This window comes from Mangifera indica, chromosome 6, assembly GCF_011075055.1.
Source record: "Mangifera indica cultivar Alphonso chromosome 6, CATAS_Mindica_2.1, whole genome shotgun sequence".
Taxonomy (NCBI): domain Eukaryota; kingdom Viridiplantae; phylum Streptophyta; class Magnoliopsida; order Sapindales; family Anacardiaceae; genus Mangifera; species Mangifera indica.
In genome coordinates, this window is record NC_058142.1 from 13,285,388 (window position 1) to 13,295,697 (window position 10,310).

Below are 10,310 nucleotides of genomic sequence, written 5' to 3' on the forward strand. Positions count from 1 at the left end.
AGTTGTGTTGGTGAAGCTCCCAATTGGCGTAGGCGGGATATTTTATTAGACCACACGAGTGAAGATTTTGTTGGCCATTAGGATATGTACAACTTGTCGTATCCATCTAAATTAAATTTATTTAGATGTGAACAGGTCACATGATGTACAAAATGAGTCATTTGGTTAGAAACCAACTACTTCTCCCACACTGTCTAGTTCAGGAACAGTTGAATATGTTATAACCAAAGATAAGGCAGTGAGTAGTTGTCTTTTTGGAGACATTCGATAAAATTGAAACGATACAAAGAAGATTAGTATAGCCCTTGCATCTCGTTTTTGATTTATCTAGTATAATAGTTGTAGGTATAATCACTGCATTTTAGGATTTATGTGTCTAGTGAAGTTAGACAGAGGTCCTCAATCATAAAGAAAATCAAATGTAATTTTTTTCCAACAAAAGAAAAAGCTATTTTTAAACTGGATTAGTATGCATTTCATTTTAAATATATAATTAATTTAAATAATATATTTATTATATCCATTCATAGAAATGTTACTGATGTCCAACAACTATAAACAAGTGAAAAAATTCTGATAGTAATAAACAGGCCAAAAAAAGACATTTGATAATTTATATGATTTAAGAATTAATGAATCACACAATCATAATATTGTTTTGATATTCAAATTCTTAGTCTTAATTTAACAAGTAGATATTTTATCAGTATTCCTAATTTATTGATTTAGTTCATATTAAAATTCTTATTTAAACATGGATTACTTTCTCTCTTTTCTTTCCTCTTGCTTTATTCTTTGTTTCCCTTATGCCTCCCCTTACACATTTGATCTGATAATTCGACTCTAAACTGCTTTTAGCGATTAATGACTGCATTAAATCTATTTAACTACAGATTATTAAATTAATATATTTCATTTTAAAAAGAAAATTGAAAAAAATTAATGAAAAAGGCCTGATACACTAGGTCCATGGTGTAGATTTGTCGGGCTATGAGCCCAACATCAGGATACGACATTACCCAAATTCATTTAAAAGTGAACAGGTCACGTGACGTGTAGAATGAGTCATCTAGTTAGAAACCAACTACGCCTCCCACATCGTCCAGTTGCGTAACAGATGAATATATTATAAGCAAAGACAGGGCGTATGTTGGTTGTCTCTTCGGAGACATCCGATAAAATTGGAACGATACAGAGAAGATTAGCATGGCCCCTGCGCAAGGATGACACGCACAAATCGAGAAATGGTCCAAATTTTTTTCTTCCAACTGGGTTTTATTTGTCTCTTCCCGGCAGCTTAGTTTTTTCTTTTTATTTTTTAATTCTGGGATCGATGCAGTAATCTGTGTTTATATGGTGTATTCTCTTTTTTGATAATATATTGATTGGCTATGTGTTGATGGGTCTTCTTCTTCCATTCCATCCTTGGAAATTCTTTTATTAGTGTTTCTGAAATAGCTTTTAACTGGGTTTTATTTGTCTCTTCTCGGCAGCTCAATTTTTAATTTTTACTTTTTAAATTCTGGGATTGCAGCTTAGTTTTTTTTTATTTATTTTTTAATTCTCTTTTTTGATAATATATTGATTGGTTATGTGTTGATGGGTCTTCTTCTTCCATTCCATCCTTGGAAATTCTTTGATTAGTGTTTTTGAAATAGCTTTTAACAGAATCTTTGAATATATGATGGCCTGTCCAACCAATTGCTTCTTTCTCGGATTCTGCAATAATGTTGGTTGTGGCTTGTAATATCTCTGTGTTAATTAGCCTTGATTTATGTGCTTTTACATGGCAAGAATTATTAGCGTAGTGGGATTCTTTCTACCTTTAGATTGCATTATCTTTTATTTGTGCTTCTGAAATAGCTTTAAATCATCCCTCAAAAACCAGCTGAATGGACAGTGGCCTTTGTGCACTCAATTGGTAAACTCATTCTGTATCTCATTCCCAAAAGTTTCTGTTAATTGGTTTTTTCTTGTTTCTGTTCAAGTAACCATTAATTATAAGTTGTTTGTTTTGCTTCTAGTTCTTTTCAAAGCGCCAGAATATTTAAAACTAGCAATTCTTAAGTAAATTTAACTTAATCGTGTTATACTAATAATAATTGGAATACTTCAGTTACGGAGAATGTCACATTTCATCTTTGCTCGAGGAATTTTTGATTGTGTAAGTGATATCACAAGATTGTTATAAACAGTAAAAGACTGTAGTTAGTTGTTTCTTGCTCGGTCAGAGAGTTTGAGCAATAATTCTCCATCTCTTTTCTCACTACTAGACTTCTTGAATATGGACTAACTTTTACATTTGCTCTCTAATGGGGCATAAATTGAAGATAATTTGGGCACAGTTAGGCCTTGTGGAAAGATTTCAAATGCCTTTAAATTACAGATAGGTTTTGTTTTTCTTTCACAGGGCATCATGGGAAGAAGATATTGTTTTCAGTGGCGTTGATATTTGATTGATTATATTCACTTGAGTTAGCGGAAAAGATTAAAGGTGGGTTTTTATTTAATGCATTTACAGTTGAATGACTTGAGTTTAGTATGATCGATACAGGTTGCTGATAACACGTGATTAAGGTTCAGGATGGGCATAATAGAGAATGTTTCAAGGTCACTGCTTTGCATCTTTTCTTTGTGATGAATATTTAATTCATATCATGGAGATCCAGGTTATCTTTACTCTTTTATTTTCCTTTGTGTTCATTTATTTTTAATTACGAGAATAAAGCTTTAATTTGGCGAAGAATCAAAACTTTAGTTGGTGGTTATAGATTTTTTTTTTATTTATTCATTTGTTTACAATTTTCAAGGAAATTCTACTTAGAAAATTAAGCTAACAGTATATATTAGTTATGTGTACATTCTTGCAGATAGAAGCTTTTGTTTGCATCCAGATTTGTCTGTTTTTCAAAAATCTTAATATCAATAGGAAGAGAGAATGGTTCCACTAAAATGATTCACACAGAGTTTGAAAAGATTATGCTTGTTGAAAATGAGGTAAACATTCATTCAATTGAACAATTTTAGAGGATTATCTTTTCAGTCTCTACTTGAAGCAATTTAAGGGAACAATTCTCTCTCTCATGTAGGATTGACAGAATATGAATGAGGAGAAAAACACTTAAGAGATCTTAGAGAATGAAACAAAAATTAGAAACCTGACACTCAATATTTCATATCTTTCAAATTTTACTCAAATGTCTCAAAACAACATAGGCCTATATATATTTATGTATGTATTAATTATTTAGGGCTGAAAATCTTCACATAATAAAAATCTGAATGTAACAAGGTAAAAGTACTAAAGTACGATTATTTGAATAAATCAAACATAAAACATTGTTAAAATTCTAAGACATTTCACTTTCTAATTATACTACTAAAACTTGGTTATGGATTCCCCATTACTAGCTGATGGATTTTTGAGGCCTGATTGTGTTTACCATGTCTACAACAAATCGGTAATGGACATTTCCTTTAGCTAGACAATCCACGGCTTTGTTGACATAATCCATTGACATAACTTCAACATCTGCTGTTAAGATGTGTTTTGCTGCAAAGGTTAACATATCTTGTGTCTCCCTCAAGCTCCCTGCTGAACTTCCTGCAATCATTTTTCTTTCTGCATAGAAGTTCCATTCCCTTTTATGTAAGAAGCAGAAGAAGATGCTTGATGATTTCTTTCTACTTTTCTTTGGAAACATATGTTTTAGAAGCAAAATGAAATGCCAGAGTAGATTTCAGATCTTAAAAGCTTCTTTTCATAAACCAAAGATGAACATAATTGATAACTCAGTTTGTTTCTCCAAACTAGGGCCACTCCACATTATTTATTTTCCATTGAACTTCAAGAGATTTAGCAATGGCATCAAAGGATGCTGTGGATAGACTGTGTCAAAGGTTCCATCCATTACCATAGCAGCCTGCTCCAATGTAAGCAGTTACAAAACAAATTAGACTTCATATTGTTTTGATTATCTTAAATGGCTTGTGTTAGCTTTAACAAGTCTTTTACCTGCATTTGCTTCATGTCATGACTAACAATAAATGAACTGGCTTTAAGGGGTTGAATTGCTTCTCTCATTTTGCTTGGTGATGTGCTTATCACTGTCACCTTCATACCAGATGCTTTGGCAAACTTCACTGCTAGATGCCCTAACCCACCAAGACCAACCACACCCACATGCATTCCAGGCTTGTCAAGTCCATAAAATTTCATGGGACTAAACACTGTAATCCCTGCACCAAGTAACAGTGCAACGCCCTCTGAACACAGATTTTCAGGAATAGAAAAGGCAGAGTGTTGATCAAGAACAAAAATATCAGAAAATCCTCCATAGTTTTTATCCCCACCAACGTCAAAGACTCTGCTGGTGTGCATCTTTTTAGGGCAATAGTTTGCCAATTCATTTTGGCACTGATCACAGCTGCCACATGAGCCTATTAGACATCCCACTCCTGCCTCAACTCCTACTTTGAATTTTCACACTTTGCTCCCCACTTGAGTTACCACAACAACAATCTCATGCCTGCAAACACAAAGCAATAAATCTAATTGGGTATTATTTTAGAAGCAAATTTGGAGAATGGATAAGAACATTAACATCCCAGGAACAATAGGACAGGAAGAAATTCTGAGATCGTTCTTGATTATGTGCAAGTCAGAATGACAAATCCCACAATATAGAATCTTTAATGTAATATTATTCTCACCATTTGCCCTGCATTAGCAACTGAAATTATACCCATTTGGGATTAAATTCATAAAAACACAAAGAAGAATGAGGCATTAACGGACCTTCTAGTGAAATGGAAAGGATGAAGAATTCCGGTAGAATCTGTAGCTGCACATCCAAAGGCAATTTCATGAGATTGCTCATCTTGCAATTCTGACATGATGTGTTAGAGATTTCAATATTCATAAATAAATTTCAATCTGGATTATTAATCTTCTATATTTTGTAAGTAACTCTCTTATTTATGATTTAGTTTTCAAGAAAAGTTGTCATGATTGAGGTTTGCTCTTGGTCAAAATATTTCATTAAATTGTTTGTACTTATGTTGGTTGGTGACAATAGCGGCTAGTTTGCCTCCTTTACAAGAAATATTTACTTTTATATAATGATCATTTTCCCCTAATGTTATCTTTTCACATGTACTTGGCATACTTAATATAATTTTATTAACATGAAGTCTTATATCAGAAATTTTCTCTTGTCAGGACCATTACTGATTCTCATATCTATAATCTTGATGATTTTTGGAAAGAAAAATTACAAAGATGTTAGAAACTTTTGCACACTGGAAAATTTGCTTTAAGTTTTGGTGCATGTGTTTCTTTTTTTTTTGAACTTTTGCCATGACACTTTTTAACAGGTTAACTATTTATTCCCCTCACCACACACCCCCCCCCCCCCCCCCCCCCCCCCCCCCCCCCGAACTTTGATTAAATGATGTTTCCTGCCCTTTAATTTTGAAAAGCATGTTTTTTTTTATCCACACATTAAAGTATTGTAAATGGGTGTTTTCGCACTTAGGACAAATATAATATGATTAATATCATTTATACCTCTAATAATATAATTATAGTAATTTTAACCCTAGCTATTTTAAAATTTTCTTTCTCCTTTCTCATTTCTTGGCCATCGGACAAAGCTCAAAGGAGCTGACAGATCTGTGAGAATTGAACAAATCTTATATTCTCCTTCATCCAGATCATGTCCTAAAAAAATTGAGCGCTTGCAGAAGAATATACCAATCACTTTTTGTTGGACTATAAATGGAAGTATTTTTTTAAACGATCTTCAAGCATACTTTTTTTTCTTAAAGCTAAAATAAAGTGAATTTTTTAAGTAATGTTATCAGTATTTATAAGAGGTCTCAATTTAGGTGTCTATACTTATTGGACAAATTGTCTTCATCTGATATTGTAGATATATTGCTGATTATTGTAAAAATTGTCTTCATTTGATATTGTTGATATATTATTGATTATTGTAAAAATTGCAAGAGAATAACAAAAGGTTTGGGATGTTCATTTTCATTACATTTTTTTAAGTAATGTTATCTATACTTATAAAAGGTTTCAATTTAGGTATCTAAACTTATTAGATAAATTGTCTTTATCTAACATATTACTGATTATTGTAAATCTCAATTTAGGTATCTATACTTATTAGATAAATTGTCTTTATCCGACATATTACTGATTATTGTAAAAATTGCAAGAGAATAACAAAAAATTTGAGATGTACATTTTCATTACATTTTTTTTTAAGTAATGTTATCTATATTTATAAGAGGTCTCAATTTAGGTTTCTATACTTATTAGACAAATTGTTTTCATCCGATAGTGGTGACATATTATTGATTATTGTAAAAACTGTAAGAGAATAACAAAAGGTTTGAGATGTACATTTTCATTACAATATTTTTTTTAGTAATGTTATCTATACTTATAAAAAGATTTATTTTAGGTATAGATATTAATATATTACTATATGATTAGGTGATTTAAAAATAAAAATAAAGTAATACTTAATTATATTGTAAAACATTATAACTTGTTAGTTGTTACGGATAAGTTGTTATAGATAGAAAATACAAAGTTGTGGAATGTGCAAGATGGATAATTAATAATCCAACCAAAGATGGGAAAATATTGTGTAAATAATGTGAAGCACTGAGAGCACGATTAAAAAGGGACAACCATTTGAAAAATCACAAGCATGTAAAGTGAAAAAAAAAAAATGGTATTGAAAATGAACTTAAAGATGACGAACTAGACATGTCAAGTATGATGGGTCAGCCTACAGTCTAGCAAGAAGCATGAAAACATGGTTCGACCTGAAAGGGCACTTCTGTTACCATAGTAGGTTATACTTGGGTAGTGGGTCTTCTGGATTGTGTTGTAGGCTTAGACCCATCACTGTTCATGTTTTACTAAATAGAATTAAAAAATTTTATATTTTTTTGAAGCCAGAAGCAGAAGGCCCCTCTGCAAATAAAAAAAAAAAAAATTTCATTTCAATTTTCCTATAGAAACCCTCTCTTCCTTTTTCAAATTTCATTTGCACTCACACTTACAATCTATCAATCTGTCATTATTCTTAATCTTATATTCTCTCATCAACTTTCATTCTGAAACTCTTTGAATTCGTAAACAATAATTTTATATGTTTATAATTTTGTTTTCATTTTAATTTAGTTAATCAATTATAATTTTTTGTTATAATTTAATTTATCAAAAATAGTTTTCAAATGGATCAATGTGCTAATGATATTATGATATAGGTGCTAATGATATTATTGATGATCAATGTGGAATAAGTGGAACACCAACTAATGAAACTAGGACAACCATAGGTTCAACAAAGAGAGAAAAAAAAAAGAAGCAAAAGTCTATGGTGTGGGGTTATTTTGATAAAATAGAGGAAATAATTAAAGAAAAAGTAATTTATTGAGCAATGTAAACACTGCAGTTTATATTTTACATGTGCAAGTATGAGTGACACGAGCATTTTCCTAACATATTACTTATTATTGTAAAAAAATTTCACACGAGCCCAAAGGGCAAAAAAAATTGTCTTCATCTAATTTCAATTCGTTGGTCTCGGTGCCAGTGCGATTGGAGGTTCGTGTCATTCGGAGCATATGTGAGAAATGTCCACTTTCATGTATGATGAAATGAAAATGTGAGACTACATGGTCAGATATATTGTTGCTTCTGACCAACCTTTTTTTTACCCTAAAGATGAAATATTAGAATGAATAACATAAAATAGTGTTCAACCCCCATTTAAAAGAATTCTTACATAAACTCTTAAGTCAAATATTCTTAAAAATTATGAATAATGAAATTAATAGTTATTGCAGAACTTAGTAATTTTAATAGTTTCAATAACTTCATATTTATAAACAACTACAAATCAAAACATATGATACCTATGTGCAATTGCTCATTACATTAATTCTTTGTACAAAAAAGTTATTGTATTTAGAAATTTAAAATATTTTTATAATGGTTTTACAATTTATTTAGTATTACCAAATATTTTTTATGAATATAAAATTAATAATTCTAATTTTATAATCATTTTTTATAATACAAAAAATAATGATAGAGTTATTGAATTAATATTTAATCATATATCTATTCCATTTAATAAAAAATTATTTTATATTAGATGTATATGTCATGTTATTAATTTAATAGTTTAAGATGGTTTGAGCATGACTAAAAATGAGATATTAACAATTAGACATGTTATCATCTCATCATGGATGTAGACATATTATAAAGTATGTAAATCAATAGGGTTAAGACGAAAAAAATTAAAAGCAGATGTTAAACCTAAGTGGAATTCAGTATGCCTCATGTTAAAAGTATATGAATTGTATGAAGTGACTATAATACGGTTTTTCAATGTCCAACTAAAAAATTTGAAAAATCCTATTTTTTTTTATAGATCATGATTAGAAAATTGCTATGACTTTAATGAATATATTAAAACCATTGAAGACAACCACAGTCTAGTTACTTGTTTAATTTTATATAGTATGATATAAATCAGTGATATTTTTAAAGAATATAAGTATTATAATACTTTTCAAAATATATCCAGACAAATGAAACATAAATTTAAAAAATATTGAAATAAAATTCCTTTACTTTATGTCGCTTCCATAGTTTTAGATCCTATGACAAAAATATAAGAAGTCAAAAATTCATTTGATATTATTAATGATAATTTGTTAATTGCATAGATAATGTTAAAAAATTTATATTAGAAATGTATAGTATTTATGAACATAAATATAAAAAAATTGGATAAAGTTTAGAACAAAAGGTAAGTTATGCTAGTTCAAACAGAAAAAAATTGCAAATATGGTCCCCCCTAGTCAAAGGTAAGCAGTTAGCTAGTCAAAATTTAAATTATGATGAGTTTTATAATTATATTAATATTGATCATTATCCAAAAATTGTTCAATGATATGGTGATGAGAAATTAAATATTTTGACATGATGGAAAGAAAAGGTAGAAAGTTTTCCTATGCTTACTGTCATAACCCAAAATCTACTAATCTCTTGAGTATTGACTGTAGTATTAGAATTTGTTTTTAATGTAAGTGGATGCATACTAGATGATAGACAATCCAATTTACATTTAAAAATGGCTAAGACAATCGTGTCTATGAATAATTCAATCAAAGTGGATTTCAAATTGCATATTGGGTTGCAAAAGATATCTTCGAAGAATTCAAGAATCTAAACGTTGAGGACGAGTAGTGAATGGTATAAATATCATATTTATATTTGTAATTGTACATTGTAAATGAATTTATTTGTAATATATTATAATAATTTTCATTGTGTACCCATGATATTCCTTCGTCACAAATAAAAGAGTTTCAATAAAATATTTAGGGTACTATCATCAGTTTTAATAATTAAAAAATAATTTGTGTTTGAATTTTCATATTAAAAAATTAAAAATTTTGTTTAAACAGATTGACCCATTTAAGGATTGGCATAACCCAACCCTATATATATAAGTTCGTATGGTGGGTCTCATGTTTTTACTGTATCAACCTAACCAAAAGCCTACAACTGTGCAAGCTTTGGGCCTTATCCGTCCTTTGTGACGAACTAATGAAATCAAATACGGAAGAGAACTGACAAAAGCGTTGGATGGAAACTTTTTTCAAATATCACCCATTACACATAAACAACCTCCTCCTCCCTTTCTCCTATAGCACATAAACTCATTCTCATTCTCATCCTCCACTACCATGACACGCCACAATAGAACCCATTGTGATGGCCACCACCTGTCATCTCCCCCCATTTTAACCTAGATTCCCATCTTTCTCTTATGATGTAGCCTAATAATCTGTGTGTTGCCCATCCCATTGCACAAATAGCCCACTCCTCCCCTTCTTCCATTGTGCAAAAACTGACATAGAGAAGGCTTATGATCATTGAACCTTCTTGGATTATATGCTTCAAAGGACAAGTTTTGGCTTTAGATGGTTGGTGTATGAGGAGGATGAGGAACTTGTATGTCTATATTCACAAGTAGCTTTACTAGTTTACAGCCCTAGGGAGGCCACCGAGCCACATGCCTCATTGCCACCCTAATTTGGAGAGGAAAAGAATAATACTTGCAATACGGATGACAAATTGATCACAAACATTAGCATGACAAATTAGGATGAACGTCAGTGCTCTTTTGAATCAAATTTTAAACAAATAACCTTTATTATTATTATTATTATTATTATTATTATTGTTATTTATTATATAATCA

General features: G+C 30.4%; 1 long non-coding RNA gene, 1 other non-coding gene and 2 pseudogenes across 2 annotated transcripts; 3 read left to right on the forward strand and 1 right to left on the reverse strand.

Annotated features, from left to right (window-relative positions):
• The first annotated feature begins 248 nt into the window (after nt 1–248).
• On the forward strand, nt 249–311 carry LOC123219838 (annotated as a pseudogene).
• A 772-nt stretch (nt 312–1,083) lies between these two features.
• On the forward strand, nt 1,084–2,768 carry LOC123219236. Its single transcript, XR_006502833.1, has 2 exons — nt 1,084–2,494; nt 2,584–2,768. It is a non-coding gene; the product is annotated as an uncharacterized LOC123219236 (long non-coding RNA).
• On the forward strand, nt 1,157–1,259 carry LOC123219836. The gene has a single exon (XR_006502917.1). It is a non-coding gene; the product is annotated as a U6 spliceosomal RNA (small nuclear RNA).
• Nucleotides 2,769–3,977: 1,209 nt separating the features above from the next.
• On the reverse strand, nt 3,978–4,896 carry LOC123219685 (annotated as a pseudogene).
• Nucleotides 4,897–10,310: the final 5,414 nt, after the last annotated feature.